This window comes from Lissotriton vulgaris, chromosome 10 (genome assembly GCF_964263255.1).
Source record: "Lissotriton vulgaris chromosome 10, aLisVul1.2, whole genome shotgun sequence".
NCBI lineage: Eukaryota > Metazoa > Chordata > Amphibia > Caudata > Salamandridae > Lissotriton > Lissotriton vulgaris.
In genome coordinates this window covers 399,328,422-399,348,036 of record NC_141698.1, presented here as the reverse complement: position 1 = coordinate 399,348,036, position 19,615 = coordinate 399,328,422, and the positions used below count along the sequence as shown (strand labels likewise).

General features: G+C 44.4%; 1 long non-coding RNA gene across 1 annotated transcript in view; it reads left to right on the top strand.

The window, feature by feature from the left end:
• The window catches only part of LOC147685300 (uncharacterized), a 580,416-nt gene that overhangs the window by 307,513 nt on the left and 253,288 nt on the right, over positions 1 to 19,615 (top strand). The gene's annotated exons all lie outside the window — the stretch shown is intronic.

Sequence of the window (19,615 nt, the reverse complement as noted above, 5' to 3'; positions counted from 1 at the left end):
AGGTTTACAACTGTGCAAGTCCTTTACAATGAGATTATGTACAGCATTGACAAATTTGTGCAGTTCTATAGGGTATGGTAGAAATGAGATCCCGCATGTTTCTTTTGGGAGTCATTTGGTATGATTTCTTAAAAGGATAAAGTTCATTCACTGAGTTAATAAACTGTGAATTCTTCTTCCATGAGGCTTCATGATGCAGTAGAAGAAACAATGTCAGTAAATTTGCAATTGAAGCTTTAATGTTAATTTCACTTTTTTTCTGTTAATTGATAAAGCCAAGTTGGTGAGCACCTATGTTATGTAAACTGGAGGGCTTGATGGGCTAACGTTGGACTTGGCCCTTTCTGTAAGGTCACCCCAAAACCTTTTGCCTTCTTCCTTCCTGACTTGAAGCAATGTTATTTGTTGGCCATAGGACTATGTGCCCTATAGCACTGCTAACCAGGGCTACAGTGCTTGTGCTCACTCCCAAATGTATAGTAAATTTGGCTCACACCTAATTGGTATACTTAATGTACTCATAGGTCCCTAGGAAAGTGGTATACCTGAAGAGCTTTTCTCCAGAAAGAGGTGAAGAGGTGAGAAGTATTTTATTCAAAACAGGAATACAAGTATCTGAATACAGTGTCTTCAATCTCACCACACAGGGCGATCTTGCTGACAAATGAGCATTTTAAACCAACTCTATAAGAAATGTAAAGAGGGGGATGAAAAATGGGAAAGAAAAGGGAAGAGGAGAATGACTATAATATGGTACATAAGACTGATTACAATATATCTCCCTCTGTTTAGCAACATTTGAGCAAAGGATGACAGAGTATAGGTATACTATCTTTAATGCAATACAGGTTCAAGAGCAACAACAAAGGTCAAAAATACATAGGAATAAGGCAAGGAATTGAAAGGTGTGACCCCCTTCTAAAAGTCATGGCAGCAAAACTCTTGTCATACTTAACCTACAGCAGTGAGGCCTTGTTTGGTTGTGACTTGGCCCTCTTGGACAAATTCTAAACAAAAGTCTATTGTTATGTGCTAAATCTACCTCCGAGGTCTTTTCCCAGGCAAATTTGGCTGGAATTTGGTTATCGAGGCAATACATAGGGCAACAGGATGCAATTGTCAAATACTTCTTTAAATTAAAACATGCAGAGCCCATCTCACAAATAATATCTGGCAGTCTGCAATAGACAACTTGAGCTGCAGCAAGCATAGCAACAGCCTTAAATAATACCTGGACCAATACCTATTCAACTTGCACCTTTGGAACCTCTGGACCTTACAGTTGTTTCTACATTGCTTTTGAAAAAGCAGCTAATTTAGTAATGTCTTATTACTTACCCTCCCCGTCCTGCCTCCACCCAGCCAATCAAAACTCCAGAAATCCAAAGGTTGAAGGTTACATAAGCCTCTCCCACCCACCGCCATGCCTGTTATCAACAAGACTCAGACACAAACACAGCGGGAGGGAGGGAGGGAAGAGGACTGGGACGGGGAGGACCCTAATCGGGGTAATGAAGATTACCGGTAAGTAATAAGACATTACCCCCTCATGGGTCCTCCCCGTCCCAGTCCTTACTACGTGAGGAACTCACAAGCAGAGAACCAAGAAGAAAAACTGCAGGACACCAGGGATCCATGCAAAAGCACAAAACCACAAACAACAAAGTATCAACGAACAGCAGCGTACAAGACGCCAACAGAAATCGTCAAAAGAGGCAAGAAAACATCAAGCCGAGAAAGTGGCACAAACGTGCGACGGGACCGCCAAATGGCCGCCCCACAAAGCACCCAGACAGAGACCCCGCCGCCTCAGCACAGGAAGCAGACACAGAACCCACAGGAGACAAACAGGTCAGGAGAAATCCGAGACTGTAGTGAATATCGGAGGCAAAACAGAAGAGCCCTGCGAACACCCAAAGAAGGGAAACAGGAGAAACCCCCTCAGCAGGCAAAACAGGAAGGAACACCTCCAGCCGCAAAAAGGAAACACAAAGAAATGGGCAGAAAAGCCCGAACCAAGCCGCAAAACAACTCAAACCAGCAGAAACTGCAAAGAAAGAAACAAAACGAGCAAGGCACCCAACTCACCCAACCGACAAGCGGAAGTGAAGGCCAGCAAAAAAGCCACCGCAGTGGACAACCACAACAAGACCGCCACTAACAAGGACATGAAAGGGGCAACCGCAGACCATGCAAAACAGCAGGCAAGGCCCAAAGAAGAAACGAGCACAGGAGAGCCCAGACAACGAAGCAAAAGCCCTGAAGAAGCCGACTCACCAAAGGGCAACAACCACCGAGGAAGCCCCAAGGCCCCGACAAGCACAAACCGCCGTCAACGAGCAGACAAAGGGGAAGGGGAAAATCCCAACAACAAACCCAAGCCGGAGAAACCAGCACAGAAACAGGAACCCCAGCACGGATTCCGACCAAGAGAAGAGCACCAGGAAACAAAAGAGCCCCAAAGTGCATCACAGCTCCAAAGAGCGGAAGGCCAACGCGACCAACACATGCCACCGGCCACCACAGAAGAACAGCCCAAAGACGCCAAAGACAGCCGCTCAAGAGCTAGGCAGTCAGAAGCAAGCGCCAAAGATAGGGCAAAGACAGCTGCGGACCCAGAAGCAGAGCCGGAGGCAAGGGAGGCTGGCCAAAACCGACACCCACCAGCAACAGCAGGAGCGGAAACTAAAAAACAGTGAGGCCAACCCAACAACACCGACACCCCCCAAACCTCTGCAGAACCCCCGGGAGGAGAAAACGGGAGCGAAGGCATACAGAAAACCCGCAGGCCAAGGAAACGAGAAAGCAACCCCCGAGGACAGACCACCCCAGAACAAAAACCGGGGGAGAAGAGCAACAGGAGGGGAAGCAAACACGACCGAACCAGAGTCCCAAACCAAGGACAAAAGGACCTGGAAAAGAGGAACAGAGAGGGAATGCTACACGCAGCAGCAAGACATCCCAGCGCAGGGCTATTCCAAGCACCAGCGCACAGTCCCAAGCACCCGTGCATAGTCCCAATAAAAGGATACGTCCCGCCGAAAGGAGCACTAGACAGCACCAAACAGAGGACGGGGGGGAAGCGACCCAAGCCACCAAAGGAAGGCACAATCAGAGTACCATTCCATCAGAGAAACCAACCGCCGTAACAGGGATGTTTCTCAAGACCCCCCGAAAGCCAACAGAGAAAACGCCGCCCAGACACAAAACAGGGAAGCCAGCAGGAACAGAGACACGTACCGGGACCCCCCAGGAAGGCCCAAACAACAACGAGCCACCGGAGCGCCAGTCCGAACAACCGACAAGCCAGCCACCAAGGACCCCAACGGGGCCCCCAACCCAAGGACAGGCATCCGAGGACAACAAGAGGAGAGAGGGAAGCAGAAAGCACCCCCCCACACCAGGCCGGGAGAGCAAAGCCACCAGACATGGGGAAAGAGGAACAAAAGCCCCGAAACCAGCATGAAAAAGGACCCAGCGAGTCAACAGAAGAAACACCAAGGACACGAGGTGCATGAGAGCCCAAGGAACCACAGCAAAGGAGGCAACCACCATCCGCCGGACACACGACCAACCCCGAGCCGGGGCAGGAGGGAGACCCAGCAGGACCCGCAGAAGATCCAACAGGGCAGAAAATAGATCCGGACATATGGAGCGCCTCACGAAATGCGTGTCATCCCAGCGCAGGGGCCATGCCAACCCCCACCATTAACGCCCAACACAAAAGCATACGAGCCGCCAAAGCGAGCACTGAGAAACAACTCCCAGCAAAGCGCCAAACCGGTCCCGAGGAACCGAAGCCCCCGAACAAGAACCAGGCGAGGAACGGCCCGACCCAATATGCCCCCAGAAACTGGAACCAGGCCAGCAAACCCCCACAGCAGGGGCCAGCGCTGTGGAAAAAACCAGGGGAGCAGGAGAGAGGCCGAAAGGAAAGACCTGAAAACAGGAAACGGAACACAACCACCGCAAACCTCTGAGCAGCCGGATGGTAGGGAACGAGAAAAACAGGGGACTCCCAGACCTACGGAAGCCAAAATCATCCACCAAGAAGAGGGGAAAAACCGGGCAGCAAGGGGCACAACCGAAAGGGACACAGCCGCACCAGCCCGATCAAAGCTCCGGGAGGCAGAAACGAACAGAAAGACCAACGGGAGCCAGGACCAGGAACAGAGAGAAAGAGGACCCCCGGCCCCACTCCGTCACAGAAACCAGCACCACAGAGTGCAGCGACAAAAAATAGGCCGACGCCAAAGAAGATGGCAGAACGCATCACAGTGCCAACGGACAACGAAGCAACCGTGAAAACAGCCTAAAAGAGGGACGACCCCGGAATGGAAACCGGCAACCAAGAACGATGACCAACAGGACACACCCTTCGGAAAGCAGACCGGACCAACGAGTCAGGAACAACGGAGCCGAGCCCCCAAATCGAAACAAAGTCAACAAAGGAGACAGGTGACCCACAAGCAGGTCAACACCAGGAGCGGAACACAGAACCTGAAGAGGAAAAGAATCAACCACCAGGCCACAGAGACTCCTCCTGGGCACAACATATCCGACTGACACCCAGGGGGCAGCAGCAGGCCCCGCAGAGGCAGGGAATCAAACGGAGTGCAAAAAATGCAGGCAGTGGACCAAGGCGCCAGGGGAATGGCTAAGCACCAAAACGCAGGCCAGAGAGAAACCTCACAAGCCCCCGCCGCCCCTGCAGCCGAGGACAAGGCCCAACCATCCGGTACTAGAAAGAGGGACCCCCAAGAAAAGAACCTGCGAAGCACAGACCGAAAAAGAGCAAGCATACTCCCCAAAAGGAGAAGCCGCATACGAACTCCTGAGAGCGGAATACACCAACCTCCCAACCCGGCCCTCCAGGGAAGACGCCTCCGAAGACAGAGGAAGAAGGCGCAAAAAGAAGAAAATGGAGGATACCAGGCGACAAAGACTGCCAGGCAAAATCGTGTCCCCAGAAAGAGAGGAACACCCCGCAAGGCAATGCCAGGCCACACCGCAGCCAGTACAGCCAACAGGACAGCACGAAATGGCCGGCAAAACAAAACCGGGAATAAACCCCGCAGGAGCAAATGAATCCGGGAGAAAGACCCAGCATCAAAACGCTAGAAATCACATGGACCATACCCGAACGTATACCCCAACAGGGGAAAATGTCCACACCCCCATCAACAGTAGATGATGGCATAGCCGCATGCACCAGCAGCGCAGACAGCGCAAAACAGGCCAAGAAAAAACTGCAAAAGATGCTGGACAAAGAGAATGCAAATTTTCAAAGCACAGCATGAAAATGAACATCCCAAGTCACATTGACAGCATAGGCAGGACTTGAACCCTTGGCATATGAGAGCCAGTGTCGCCAGAGGCATATGAAATACCATTGAGCAACAGCTCCGTGGATGCGCCGGAGAGGAAGCCCCCTCAAACATGGCGAGCAAAGGAGTAAACCCCACAGGAAACTCCCAACACACCAACAAAGGAAGTGCCCAGCAACCTCCAGGAAAAACTGCCCCCAAACAACAATCTCGTATGCGAGACCGAAGAAGATACAAAAAAAAGGCAGCCCTGCAGTCTCCACCCACAGCCACATAAGAAGAACATGGCAGCAGGGGCCTGACGCTGCACTAAAGCACCAGCGCCGGAACGACCTGGGGCCAGAACACCAGGAGGGCTCCCCGCCCCAGCCCAGCACATGAACGGGGAGCATCCTGACCCCAGAACAGGAGCGAGGCCGACCGGAGTGGCCACGCAAGGAAATGTGAAAAGACCACATCAGAAGCATCATAAATGGAAAAGAAACACTCACGGCACCGCCAAACGGTTCAGAAGAAACCAGGAACAGAGACAGGAACCGGGAGCACCAGCGTTCCGACAGCCGTCGGAGCAGAAAAAAAACAGGCATGGCGGTGGGTGGGAGGGGCTTATGTAACCTTCAACCTTTGGATTTCTGGCGTTTTGATTGGCTGGGTGGAGGCAGGACTGCCTCACGTAGTAAGGACTGGGACGGGGAGGACCCATGAGGGGGTAATGGCCAACATTTCTTTACTAGAAGGCAAAGATGAGCTCGCTAAAAGAAGTCATGCTTGCTCAATCATAAATGGCTATTCGAAAAGAAAAAAAGCACCATATCTATCCCACACTCAATTTGAAGCTTAACCTGCTGCAGAGTCGCCTGTGCTGTCCTCCAACTCTAGCGGAAAAACCGGCCAGCCTGTATACCAGCGACGGAAACTGACGCTTATGCGGCTAAAATAAAGAGAACCTTATGCACATAATTTGCATTTGCACTAAAATGATGGAGGCAGCCATCATTTCCTCTCTAGAGCTCGATGACCTTATCCTGAACTGCTGCTTCACAAGGTTTTTAAACAAGTTTGAACAAAAAAGTTCCTCAACAAGAAACTGAGTGCACTAAGGCGTAGCTGGACTTCAGTGTATAACATAATAATCTTGTAGAACAGTCAGAAACCTGGGTCAGGCTGCCAGACACAGTAGAACCACCATCACCACACACTAGAGGCTATCATGGTCCACCAGGGATTTCTTAACTACTTTCAGACTGCACACAAGCACTTTTAAGGCTGTGTATTTTGCACTTTAGTCTGCTTTTAATGCTACCTTCTTGTGGAACAGTCAAAACCATTGGATAGCTTGCTATCTGGAGTGGACCGGAATGGAAACAACAACCTGAAAATTATGAGTTTTTAAATGATTTAACTACTGCCTTTTCCTTCGTATGGTTTTTATTAAAAGTTACTTTCTTACTCAAATATTGCAGAAGATTCAAGACAAAAACCTAATCTAATCATTTATAATCTGTTAGCCAATTTGGAGGATGTGTGTTTCTGGCACTCTTTCTGTTGTCCCTGCTTTATCTTGGCCTCTTTTGAATTGAGGATATGAATTGTTAAAAACACTCTCTGGACAATGAGCTATCCTGTCCATGCTCCACGTTCTCCCATTCTCCAGAACCAGTGTATTTTGTTTTCTCTAACATATTTTAAATTGCTGAGAATATTTGTTGAATTAGTTCTTACTGGTGGGGGAGCTTTTACTACTACCCATTGCCATATCTTCCATTTCGTTCTTTTGCTCCCCATTTCTTGGTACTCAATTGGTGAGTATGTACTGATGAAGCCACAGCTTCTCTTTCGACCAAACAGGTTGTCCTCCTTTCAACCAACTAAGAGTAAGCTTGGAACCAGGTTTCTGCCCTTTAAGGCTGTGAAGGGAGAAATCCCTGTGACAAATTTGGAGAAGTGTGGTATGCCCAAAGCAAGTCTCTTAAGGTTTTCTGAACAGATTCCTTTATCAATGTATTTTTCCTCCCTGCCAATCTATTAGCTTTAGGGCAGTACAAAGATGTTCGTTAAGTGATTGAAAGACAGTGCCTTTGAAAATGTTTTAATTTTGTTTGACACCAATTGTACCCCATTATCCATTATTATAGCATTTGGGATACCTTCTTGTACGAATGCTTCTGTAAGGAATTCTAATAATGACTTAGTGTTTTGATCTAATGTGAGTAGTTGTCAACCAGCACGAAGACCAATTTATGACTGATTCCTGGAATGTTAGTAGGACCCATCTAGTTTAATCCCAATTTATCCCATGGTTTAGATGGAAATTTTATATGGGAAAGTTGGGCTCTGCATTTTACATTTCCCACTTTCCCACATGTTTAATCCCTTACTTTGTTTGCTACCATTTTATCAACGTTGGGAAACCAATATTCTGCACTGACCTTGTTCTTAATCATATTTCTTCCTAAACGCCCCTCGTGGACAATATCAATAATTCACACTCTTAAATTTTCTGGAGGTACAATTCTAACAGCTTTTAGGATATACTCTCCTTAAATTGACAAGTGCTTGTAAGTGGTTGTAAGTGCTTGGGTACATTTTTGCATTTTTCTGGCCAACCCTCCAAGATTTTTACTCTGATTATAAGGTAACATTCTTACTGCTACCCTCTGCCTATTCGTTTTCCAATATAGACAGCGTTTTAAATGGATAGAGCTGTTTCACTGGAAACCCTTATATCAGGTAAGTGACCATTAATAGTTAATCTGGATAAACAATCCACCGCAAGGTTCTCTGCTTCTGGTACATATTCAGCTTTGAAGTTATACCTTTGTAGCCCTAAGATCTACTTAGCTGTACGTGGGGTGGCATTTTTTATACTTTTAGTGGATGGTACTGGGATAAAAGGTTTATGGTCTGTTCTTAGCCGGAGAGGCAGACCCCATAAGCAACATTTAAAATGGTTGATACTCCAGAAACAGGTGTGCATATATTTTTCTACTGTAGAAAAATAAATTTCAGAACGTTTTAGTTGTCTGGAAGCAAAGGCGATTATACTTTCTGTTCCTTCTACTACTTGGGATACAATAGCTCCAAAACCCCTATTGCTGGCATCTGTGGTTAGAATGGTCTTGTGGTTCACATCGAATTTACCGATGTTGGATGTGTTCACAATTGCCTTTTTGACTTTTGTAAAAGCTTTGGTGTGTGTATCCTTCCTATAAAATGATGTGCCTTTTTTGGTACTAAGATAAAGGACTGCACTGTGTCTGAAATGTTTTTTTACAAATTTGGACAATATATTCAGCAAGTCCTAAAAATTATTTCAACTCTTCTTTATTGGAAGGAAGGGTTGCATTTCTCACTGGTTCTATGAGGCTGATCTTGGGCTTGAAAGCTTTGCTTGTTATGGTGTGACCTAAGTAGTAAACGGCTGTCACACCGATTACAATTTTTCTCTTCTAATGGTTAAGCCAGCTAGTAGAAGTTTTTTTCAGAACAATTCCTAAAGTTTCATTATGTTCCTTTTCAGATGATCCATATATCGAAATGTCATCCTGAAAACATAGTGTTCCCTTGCAATCCTTAAATATGTGTTGCATTACCCTTTGGAAGACCACAGCAGGCGAGGCTAATCCAAAGGGCATTCTGCAGTAACACTACGCTCCAAAGAGTGTTAGTGAAAGATGTAAGTGCTTTGGATTCTCTGTGGAGAGCCACTTAGTGGTAGGCTGATGTACAATCAAGTACACTGAAGAATTATGCATTGTGTATTAGGCTTAACATTTTGTTTATCCTTAGTAAAGGATGTCTGCCCACCAAGATGTTAGAATTTATGTCTCGAAGATCTACGCATAGGCAAATATAATTAGAATTGTTTTTTGGTAGCAATAAATATGGGGCGAATCATTTGCACCTTTACATTTCTTCCATTGCACCTTGAACTTCCAATTTGTTTTTTTAAGGAGTTCTTTTGTATGCAAGGGTGTAGGTCTGGTTTTGTGAACAACTGGAACTGCATTATTTCTAAGTTTAATTTTGTGAGCAAACTTTTTGAATAGGCCTAATTCAGCTGTTACAAGTTCAGGGAACTCTTCACATACATCTTTGTGTACAACGGATCTGTCAATCATAAGTACTTGCTCTTCATTGTTGGGGGTCAAGCTTCATGTCTAAATCCTTCTAATGTTTCCATCCCAACAGTTCTAAACCTTTTTTAGCTATGTATACTTTCCCCACTGCACTCCTGTCCTTGAAAGATATGCACATTTCAACAATTCCTTCCAATTGGATGGGATCTTTATTATAACTCCTGGGTTTGATGTGAGGGGGCTCTAAAGTATAATCCTTCTCTGCAAATGTATTCTTGAAACTCTTGCTGTCAATGAGTGTGTATACAGAGCATGATTCTGCACGGACGTTAAACATTACTCCATCTAATGCACTATTGCATGTGTGACAGGATATGTTCTAATTTTTTTCAAAAAGAGATTACTGGGTAATTATGTTATTCTCAGTATCACTATCACTGTTATTTACAGATTTAACCAAGTCCATTTCTTTAGTTCCAGAGTCTTTGCACACTTTATCAAAGCCTCCCATTTGTTGCATTGTTTTACACAGCACAAACCTTGTAGAGCACCTGGGATTGATCGCTAGATGATTAGTGTTGCCACATCTGTAACACCTTAACTTTTCTATTTTAATATTTTGTTTGTTAGGTTTCTATGTCTGGACATGTTTTGCCTTGTATATGCTATCTGTTTCAACAGCATTGTTAACATCTAGTGGTGCATTTAGCTATTTATTTTTTGTTTGAATTTTCAATTTCTTTATGCATTTGGCACTATGCTCGATTCCCCTAGGAATACCTATTGACTCTTGTAGGTTCGTATAAGGGCCGGACTGGGAACCACAACCGGCTCTGGCAAAGTTCTCCGCCGGCCCCCCTCCCCACACGGGGGGGGGAAGATGACGCCGAGCTCTTTGGCGGGGCCGGTTTTTGGCCGATTTTGGTACAGGGCCGATTTTGCAGCTATTCTACAAAAACAGCCCTGTAACAAAAACAGCCCCCAGGGGCCCAAAATCGCCCCCCAACTGTGCGGTGCACCGGGGGATTGCTTGGTGCCCACTATGGCCAGTCCGGCCCTGGTTCGTATTTAAAGCAAGTCCTATACAATGTGGTTATTCATGCATCTTACAAGTTGATCACGTATATGAGAAATTACCAAATTTGCAAGTGGTTGATAATCCTCTGAATACTGTGACATATTATGCTATATTCTCATGTTTTCCTTTTACCCTGCTGAAGAAAGTAAATCTTTCAAAGATTATGTTTATCTTTTCCTTGAAATAGTCCTTTAACCTTTTTGATGTGCCCTGACATACATCTTGTTGTGCTTTTCCATCACCTTCCTCTCCAGTCGTTGTGTACTTCAGAAGATATTTATAACTTTCCCTAGCATATATAGCTATATTGCACAATAATACATGCTGTTTCTTTATTGGACTACATTTTTCCCCTCCAATTGTGATAAGATATGATTAAAAGATTTCCTCATAGCAGATTTGGTTCCCCTACTTCATTTAGAAAAGGTGATTCATACTAGCGGCTGCCATGGTAAGTGTGAAGAAATCGCAAACACCAGGAGATGATGGACGGAGCCCTGAAACTTTTTAGACACTCACCCCCAATCACAGATCTGGGTTGAATCCATCATCATTCTTTAGCTCACATCACCACCTCAGTTCAGTCTTGACTCTGTGTCTCATGGGAACATACCAGCCCGAACTGCCAAACCAGGTCTTCCCTGAACCGGAAACAAGCATCCTGGGATGGGTTTCTGGGTAACACCATTCATCAGCCAGGCTAGCTTGAATCCACTGGCAGAGTGAGCAAGGGACCCACGCCTGGGCATACCCTGCCAACTTAGGGCAAACAAAGCAAACACAAGGAGATGATGGATGGAGCGCTGTAACTTTTCAGACACTCACCCCCAGTCACAGATCTAGGTTCAATCCATCCTCATTCTTTAGCTCACTTCGCCACCTCAGTTCAGACACACCTTTATGCAAATCAGTCTTGACCCTGTGTCTCATGGGAACAGTCTAACCCGAACTGCCAAGACAGGTCTTCCCTGAACTGGAAACAAGTATCCTGGGACCAGTTCTGGGTAACACCCTTCCTCAGCCAGGCAGATTGAATCCAGTGGCAGAGTAAGCAAGAAACCCACATCTGAGCATACCCTGCCAACCTAGGGCACAAAAAGCTAACACAAGGAGATGTTGGACATAGCGCTGACACTTTTCAGACACTCATCTCTGTCACAGATCTGGGTTGAATCCTTTATCATTCTTTAGCTCACTTTGCCACCTCAGTTTAGACCCAGATTTATGCAATTCAGTCTTGACCCTGTGCCTCATGGGAACAGTACAGCCGGACTGCTAAGCCAGGTCTTCCCTGAACCAGAAACAAGCATCCTGGGACCGGTTTCTGGGTAACACCCTTAATCAGCCAGGATAGCGTGAACCAGAAACAAGCATCCTGGGACCGGTTTCTGAGTAACACCCTTCCTCAGCCAAGCTAGCTTGAATCCAGTGGCAAAGTGAGCAAGGGATCCACGTCTGTGCATACCCTGCCAACTTAGGGCCAACAAAGCAAACACAAGGAGATGATGGACGGGGTACTGAAACTTTTCAGACACTCACCTCCAGTCACAGATCTGGGTTGTTTCTGGGTAATACCCTTCATCAGCCAGGATAGCTTGAACCAGAAACAAGCATCCCGGGTCCGGTTACTGGGTAACCCCCTTCGTCAGCCAGGATCACGTGAATCCAGTGTCATAGTGAGGAAGGGACCCACGTCTGGGCTGCCAACTTAGAGCCAACAAAGCAAACACAAGGAGATAATGGACGAAGCGCTGAAACTTTTCAGACACTCACCCCCAGTCACAGATCTGGGTTGAATCGTTCACAGTTCTTTAGCTCACTTCGCCACCTCAGTTCAGACAAATCTATATGCAAATAAGTCTTGACCCTGTGCCTCGTGGGAACAGTCCAGCCCGAACTGCCAAGCCATGTCTTCCCTGGACCGGAGACAAGCATCCTGGGACCAAGTTAGGGCTAACAGTCCTCATCAGCCAGGCTAGCTTGAATCCAGTGACAAAGTGAGCAAGGGACCTACATCTGGGCATACCCTGCCAACTTAGTGCGAACAAACCAAACATAAGGAAAAGATGGTCGGAGCCCTAAAACTTTTCAGACACTCACCCCCAGTCACAGATCTGAGTTGAATCCATCATAGTTGTTTAGGTCACTTCGCCACCCCAGTTCAGATGCATCTGTATGCAAATCAGTCATATGGGAACAGTCCAACCTTAACTGCTAAGTCAGGTCCTCCCTGGACCATAAACAAGCATCCTAGGACCGGTTGATTCTGGTTCAGGGAAGTCCTGGCTTGGCAGTTCTAGCTGGACTGTTCATATGAGGCACAGGGACAAGACTGATTTGCATTAAGCTGGGTTTGAACTGAGGTGGCGAAGTGAGCTAAAGAATGATGAGGGATTCAAACCAGATCTGTGACTGGTGGTGAGTGTCTGAAAGGTTTCAGCTCTCTGTCCATCATCTCCTTGTGTTTAAGGTATTTCCATTATCTGCATCGCAAATTATATAGCAATATAGGGAATTTGATGTTTGCCATTTGAACATAGATGGAATATTACGTAAAATAGTTTTAAAGTGAAATTTGAATACGTGTTGTGGGAGAAAGCACTTAAAATAGAAAATGTTTAAAAAATACTGTAAAACGTCTACATGGGTATCAATACCAATTTTATTGGTACCGATCTTTTAATTTTACTGTCCTCTGCTTTACTCAAAATGTGCGTTTCTGTTAAATCTGGTTGATGCATACATGCATGGCGGCAACTTCGATTAATAGCAAAGAGTTTTCCTAAAATTTAGGAAGTGGGCGGGAAGGAACTTCAGTACTGTACACTTTTCAATGTAAATGTGAAAGCAACCGAGCATGGGTGTGTGGGGTTAATGCTATGAGAAACCTTGAAGCAACTGAAATGTAGGTATATAAAGGTGAACACTTCATCAGGTGTAACTAATCCTTTTTCTCACCTAATTGCTGTCTGAAAATGTTGAAAAGCAATTTAATGGAAAATATCATTTATTTTATTGTCTGCTCGGATTAAACTAAGCTTCCACGGTTTGCTCTTTCTGAAAGTAGTGGTAACAAGATTATGGCCTGTCGATGCTTTCATGTTTCAAGAGCATCGAAACAGTCCTGTAAACATGTTGAAACTCTATTCTTCCTGTACTATATGACTTTGTCCTTGATATAGGTTTGATTTGTTTTCAAGAAAAATGAAATAAATGTGTTGAAATCTACATTTGTCCTTGTAGTCAAAATATGTTTGACTTCATGTTAAAATAAACGTGGTAAAATAGTCCTGCTGCGCCAACTTTGCCATTGCGCAATGGTCAAATTCCATTTTATAACCATAAACAGTCTATTATAAATAGTTTTAGTAATAGTCTCATAGTTGCCCTCCTTGATAGTGGTGAGGGGCTTCATTACCCACTTGAAGCTTCACTTCTCATGCTCCATGCACTCACCCCACACTCAATAATGGAAAAGCACTTAATAATTGGCAACCACTTTTTAAGCACAACCAAACTTGGTAAATAATGAACTGAGGTACTCAAAGGTAAAGGCGGCAAGGATCACAACATTTGGTTAAACGTAGCATAATCCTTTTTATGAATACAGTGATTTATTTCTTACTCTCAATGTTTGAACTACTGTCAGATGTTCCAATAAGCATCTCCTGATATCAAGCAAGTGCAATGGTGCATTTTATAATTGATCCACCCAAAAGAAATTAACACATTTTACTTTGCCATTTTTATTGTTGGCTTTGTTTTGAATGTAGGTTGTCTGGTGCTTCCGTTATCACTTCATTTCCTTCCTCATTGTTGTATGTTTGTTGTAGTTGTGTAAATCTCGCCACAAGGCAGTGGAGCACCGTGGATTTAATAAAACAGGCACCTCATTTCCATCTATTATTCCTAAAGTCGGATCCCCAAAGTCTTTGTTTGGGAAAAAAGAGCCTCACGAGATACCATCAGTATACAAGCAGAGGCAACACGTTTCTCATGTCAAGGCATTTCTTGTGCAAATCAGGTCTTTTGGACTAAAATTGTGCTAAATCATATGATAATAATAATTCCTATTTGTAAAGTGCAAATGTATCACCCCCTTAAGGGTTTCAAGGCGCTGAGGGCAGCTATTGTCACATGATGCTGAGCTGAGCTGCCGCCAGCGATCGAACCATGAGCTTTAAGCTCCGCGCTCCGGAGTCAGCCACTCTGACTGCTGCGCCACAACTCTCCCTCATGATGCACAATTAAGATAATTTTCTGTGATGTGAAATTTGTAGATTTTATAAGTGTGGCCACAGAAGCTAAATTGTATCTAGACATAGCATTCATTTCCCCTAATATTTAAGCACATTGAAAAAATGTGGCGTGTGTGCTGGATCAATCTAAGTAAACAACGGATATAATGCAGATACATGTATTGTTCTGCTTTACGGCAGGTATGACTGCTTGACACTGCTCTCTCCTTCAGTGCAAACGGTCTCTACATTAATACAATGTCCTTCTAGTCTCAGGTACTTGACTTGAAATGAGTTATATTTATACAGATGCTCTCAACTAAAGCCGGCTACATGTTTGCGGAGGTTGTTTTGGTAAGGTTAGAAACAGAGAACACTTACAAAATAATACAGAGTTTCCACATTTGACAAAGAGTTGTAACTTTCAATTCACAAATGTGTGCCCGCACTGCCCATCAGGTCTAACATGTTAAAAAACTCTGGATTTGCTGAAGTTCAATTTAAAATCTTTTTAAAGTCGCATGGCAGAGAGGCATTGCAAAATGCCTTGGCAATTACTCCCAACTTGTTCTCAAGGGGCCAACTCTGGTTGGTGAGAAGGTGATTGCCTTTCAAACCTATTCAATCACTGCGATCTATGTCAAGGTTTCCAACAGAGGTGACATATCGTTCCAGCAGTGATGGAGTTGGCTTTCAAGTGATGCGGGCACCTTAGCAGTGGTCACTTGATGGATACCTCTGGTTAATTCCACATTGGTCCTCAACTGGCCTAAAGATTTTTATCCCTTCCAGTTATTTCTGATTGGGAAAGAATCTGCTGGTAACGCCGGCCCTCGATTGACCTCAGAAGTCAATCTTCCCTTGAACGATGTACTAATAGCTGAGAAGCATTGTCTATCATCCACAGGTCACAGTGAAGGATATTAATTAAAAACTGCACCTCTCTTTCTGCAGTGAAAAAGGGACATGACAATCAAATAGTGTCCTCTTAAAAAATATGAAGTTCAAAGTTCCATGTACCCTTTGTTGCTTCCTACGCATTGCTGTGCCTATTGATATAACTTACAGCGCTGTGATGATGTGAAGCCATTTTGTCATGGACACCCAAGAGCTGCATTGATTAAGAAGAAACAGGAAACAAAAGTATAGGAAAATGGTCCGGAAAAGGGGCCAATAGCATTTATGCATCTCACATTTTTGCTGATTGTGATACAGTGTTTAAAGTGCATGCCATAATTTCTTGGCCATTTCAACTTCATCTCAAACACGTTCTGCTGCATTGTAATATCTTTTAGAGTAACCCTGACGTGTCCTCCCTTTCAGGTTATTTTTTTTGATAAGTGAAATTGCACACTTCTTCCAAAATTGCATTGTTTTTCAATTCAAGCTTTGGAAGGATTATACAGATAATACAACTTTACCTCGAAGCATAAAGTAGAAAAAGAATGGCATGCCTAGCTCTAAATCGAAGATGATCAGGGAAATACAGGCACGGAACAATGCAGAAGTCCCCATAATCTGAATGCTGTAGTTATGGCAACAATCTCTGGGGAAGGAAAAGTCTATGCAGAACTGTGGACACATGAGTCAATTCTTCAGCAGTTGAGAATTAGATATAACCTGAAAGTTTTAAAACAGAGATCTGGGCCTAAATCCATTGTTTTTTTGCACTCCACACCACCCCAGTTCAGACAAGGCCATATGCAAATCAGCCTTGACCCTGTGCCTCATGGGAACAGTCCAGCCCGAACTGCCAAACCATGTCCTTCCTGGACCGGAATCAAGCATCCTAGGATCGTTTCTGGCTATCAGCCGTCTTCAGCCAGGATAGCTTGACTCCAGTGGTGTGGAGAGCATGGGACTCACGTCTGAGCATACCCATCCCACTCGGGGTGACAAATGAAAAAACAACAGTTGATGGACAGAATGCAGAACAATGTCGTACATTCACCCCAGTACAGAGATCTGGGCCTAAATCCATCGTTTTTTTGCACTCCACCCCACCCAGTTCAGACATGGCCATATGCAAATCAGCCTTGACCCTGTGCCTCATGGGAATAGTCCAGCCCGAACTGCCAAGCCATCTCTTTCCTGGACCGGAATCAAGCATCCTAGGACCGGTTTCTGGCTATCAGCCGTCTTCAGCCAGGATAGCTTGACTCCAGTGGTGTGGAGAGCATGGGACTCACGTCTGAGCATACCCATCCCACTCGGGGTGACAAATGAAAAAACAACAGTTGATGGACAGAATGCAGAACAATGTCATACATTCACCCCAGTACAGAGATCTGGGCCTAAATCCATCGTTTTTTGCACTCCACACCGCCCCAGTTCAGACAAGGCCATATGCAACTCAGCCTTGACCCTGTGCCTCATGGGAACAGTCCAGCCCGAACAGCCAAGCCATGTCTTTCCTGGACCGGAATCAAGCATCCTAGGACCGGTTTCTGGCTATCAGCCGTCTTCAGCCAGGATAGCTTGACTCCAGTGGTGTGGAGAGCTTATAAACATACTTTTTTATTTTAATTATCAGTGAACACTTCTCAGTATGTGGTGACCAGTGCAAGTATTGAGGGGGATATTTTGGACTAATCTCTGATTCGCTTGTGCATAAACGTGGGCTTTCAGGTACCAAAGACAAACACTTTTCAATATAAATTGATGGAAGAGAAAAGAATTAGCAGTTGATGCAGCTCGGTATTTTACAGACAATGAAGACTCAGTGGCATCTGATCAAACACTCTAAGCTGCTAACAGGGCCTACAGTCAGGTTAAGTAAAAAAGGTGGCTGAAAGCCAAAGAAATGCAGAAGAATTTTGAACAATTGATCAGCTGGCTTAATGTGCAGCAACATTTAGATTTCTCACACCCTGCTGGGCAGAAAATCTGGATTTTAATAACACCTTCAATGCTACAGCAATTCCCCCTCTGTGCTGAGGAGTCTTAAACACCATGGATCATGACGAGCTCAGCTCGTCATGAGCACACAAGCAGTGTACTGCATGACGAGCTGAGCTCGTCATGAGCATGGAAGGGGTTAAAGACACGGAGGCTAATATAATGCAAATTCTCCTTTATTGCCACAGCTCAGCAGTAACAATGAGAGAACATAGAAGATATGAACATTCTCGAAGATGTATATAGCTCATGAACACACAGCCATCATCTTTCTTTGTCCAATGCTGCGAATCAATAGAATAAGGTCAACAAAATGCAACTTAAAGCGAGACGTCCAACGAACCATCTCCATAAAGCAAAAGTAGGAATTCTTATTCTGAAAAGAAGAAAACATAAAAAATGTTAAAAGATATAACCCCCAGGGAGGGGCGAATAGTGGAGGGATAATATTAGCCTCTGTGTCTTTAATAAAATTCAGATTTTCTGCCCAGCAGGCTGTGAAAAGTGAATTAAGAACATTGTCAATCACATTATTAATAGGTCTAAAATAACATTTTTTAAACATAGTTTCATTAGACCAGTCAGAGGCTCTTAATATATCTTGAAGCCCACCACCAAGCATAAAAGCTTAGAAGCTGATGCATCTCTAAGAGAGTGTGCACCAAAAATCAAAATGTCAACACCACATTCACTCATCACTTCCTTCACCCATCTTGCGAGAGTGGGAGAAGAAACTGGTTTATGAGGAGATCTATGGGAGATCAGGAGTTGTGCCTCAGTACCTCTCAAGTTGATAGTCCTTTTTTCATATTCCTTAGGACATTTGACAACACACAAACTTTCATTCTCTGTAAAGAAAAGATAGAAGATGGAAGAAGACATAGTCTTGGTTCTTTTTTTAAGATAAAACAAACTCCCTCAGGTTGAAAGGCCCTGATGGTAACATCTAAGGCCTTAACATCCAAAGTTCTCCTAAAGGAGACTAGACAAAGCAAGACGGTAAGTTTATAAGAAATACGCTTGAGCGAGAGAACACCGTTCTCTCCCCATGAGGAGATAAGATACAATATGTTTCTCACGTCCCACAAGGTAGAGTACTTAAGAGTTGGAGGATTGAGCACACGCATGCTTCTCATAATCTTTTTGGTCAAGAGGCTTTGACCAACAGATACACCATCGACTAAGGAGTGACCCGCAGCTATCGCTGACCTATAGACATTAACGGTCCTATAACTGAGGCCAGAAGCGAAAAGCTCAGATAGGAAATTAACCACCTGAACTAAATCAACTGAAACGGGATCAGGATTTCATTGAAGACACCAGCGAACCCATTTGTTCCAGGCCAATCAGTCAGTCAGTCAGTCAAAGTACTTTTATTCGATTTTTGGGTAAAATCATAAAAAGACATACATTCCATACAAAAATTGCAAGGTACATTTACACAAATAGCTTCAAATGCAAACATGATTAAAAAGTAAAAAAAAAATATATATATATTTCAAGATATTCCAAATACAATCCAATAAAAACATTTGATGAAGGAGTTTGAGCAAAGAGCAAAGGGCCTTGCAAGATATCACTGTGAGCAACAGTTGAGGAACAGCCATTAGATGGTATCAGTACTAACATGGTTAGATTTAATACGTGCTGCTGCTACCAAAAACTTTCCCATGCAGAATATAATACGGATGGTACTCATAGACTGCAGGTAAAGAAGTTCCGGTCTAACTTGTGTAAAGCCAGCCTCCCTCAGGATTGGAAGCAAATATTTCTTTCGGGGGACTAAAAATAATGAACAGAACGGATGTATGACGTTACAACGCATACTTTTACCACGCATACCATTACAACGCGGTATTTACAATGAATACCGTTACAACGCATAGCGCTTAGAGGTGCTGGATAGTGGTAAGTATAATTTTATATTCCAACTCCAGTCCCCGTGGACACTAGGGAAGGTGTTGGATATAAAATTAAACTTATTCCCTATCCTAG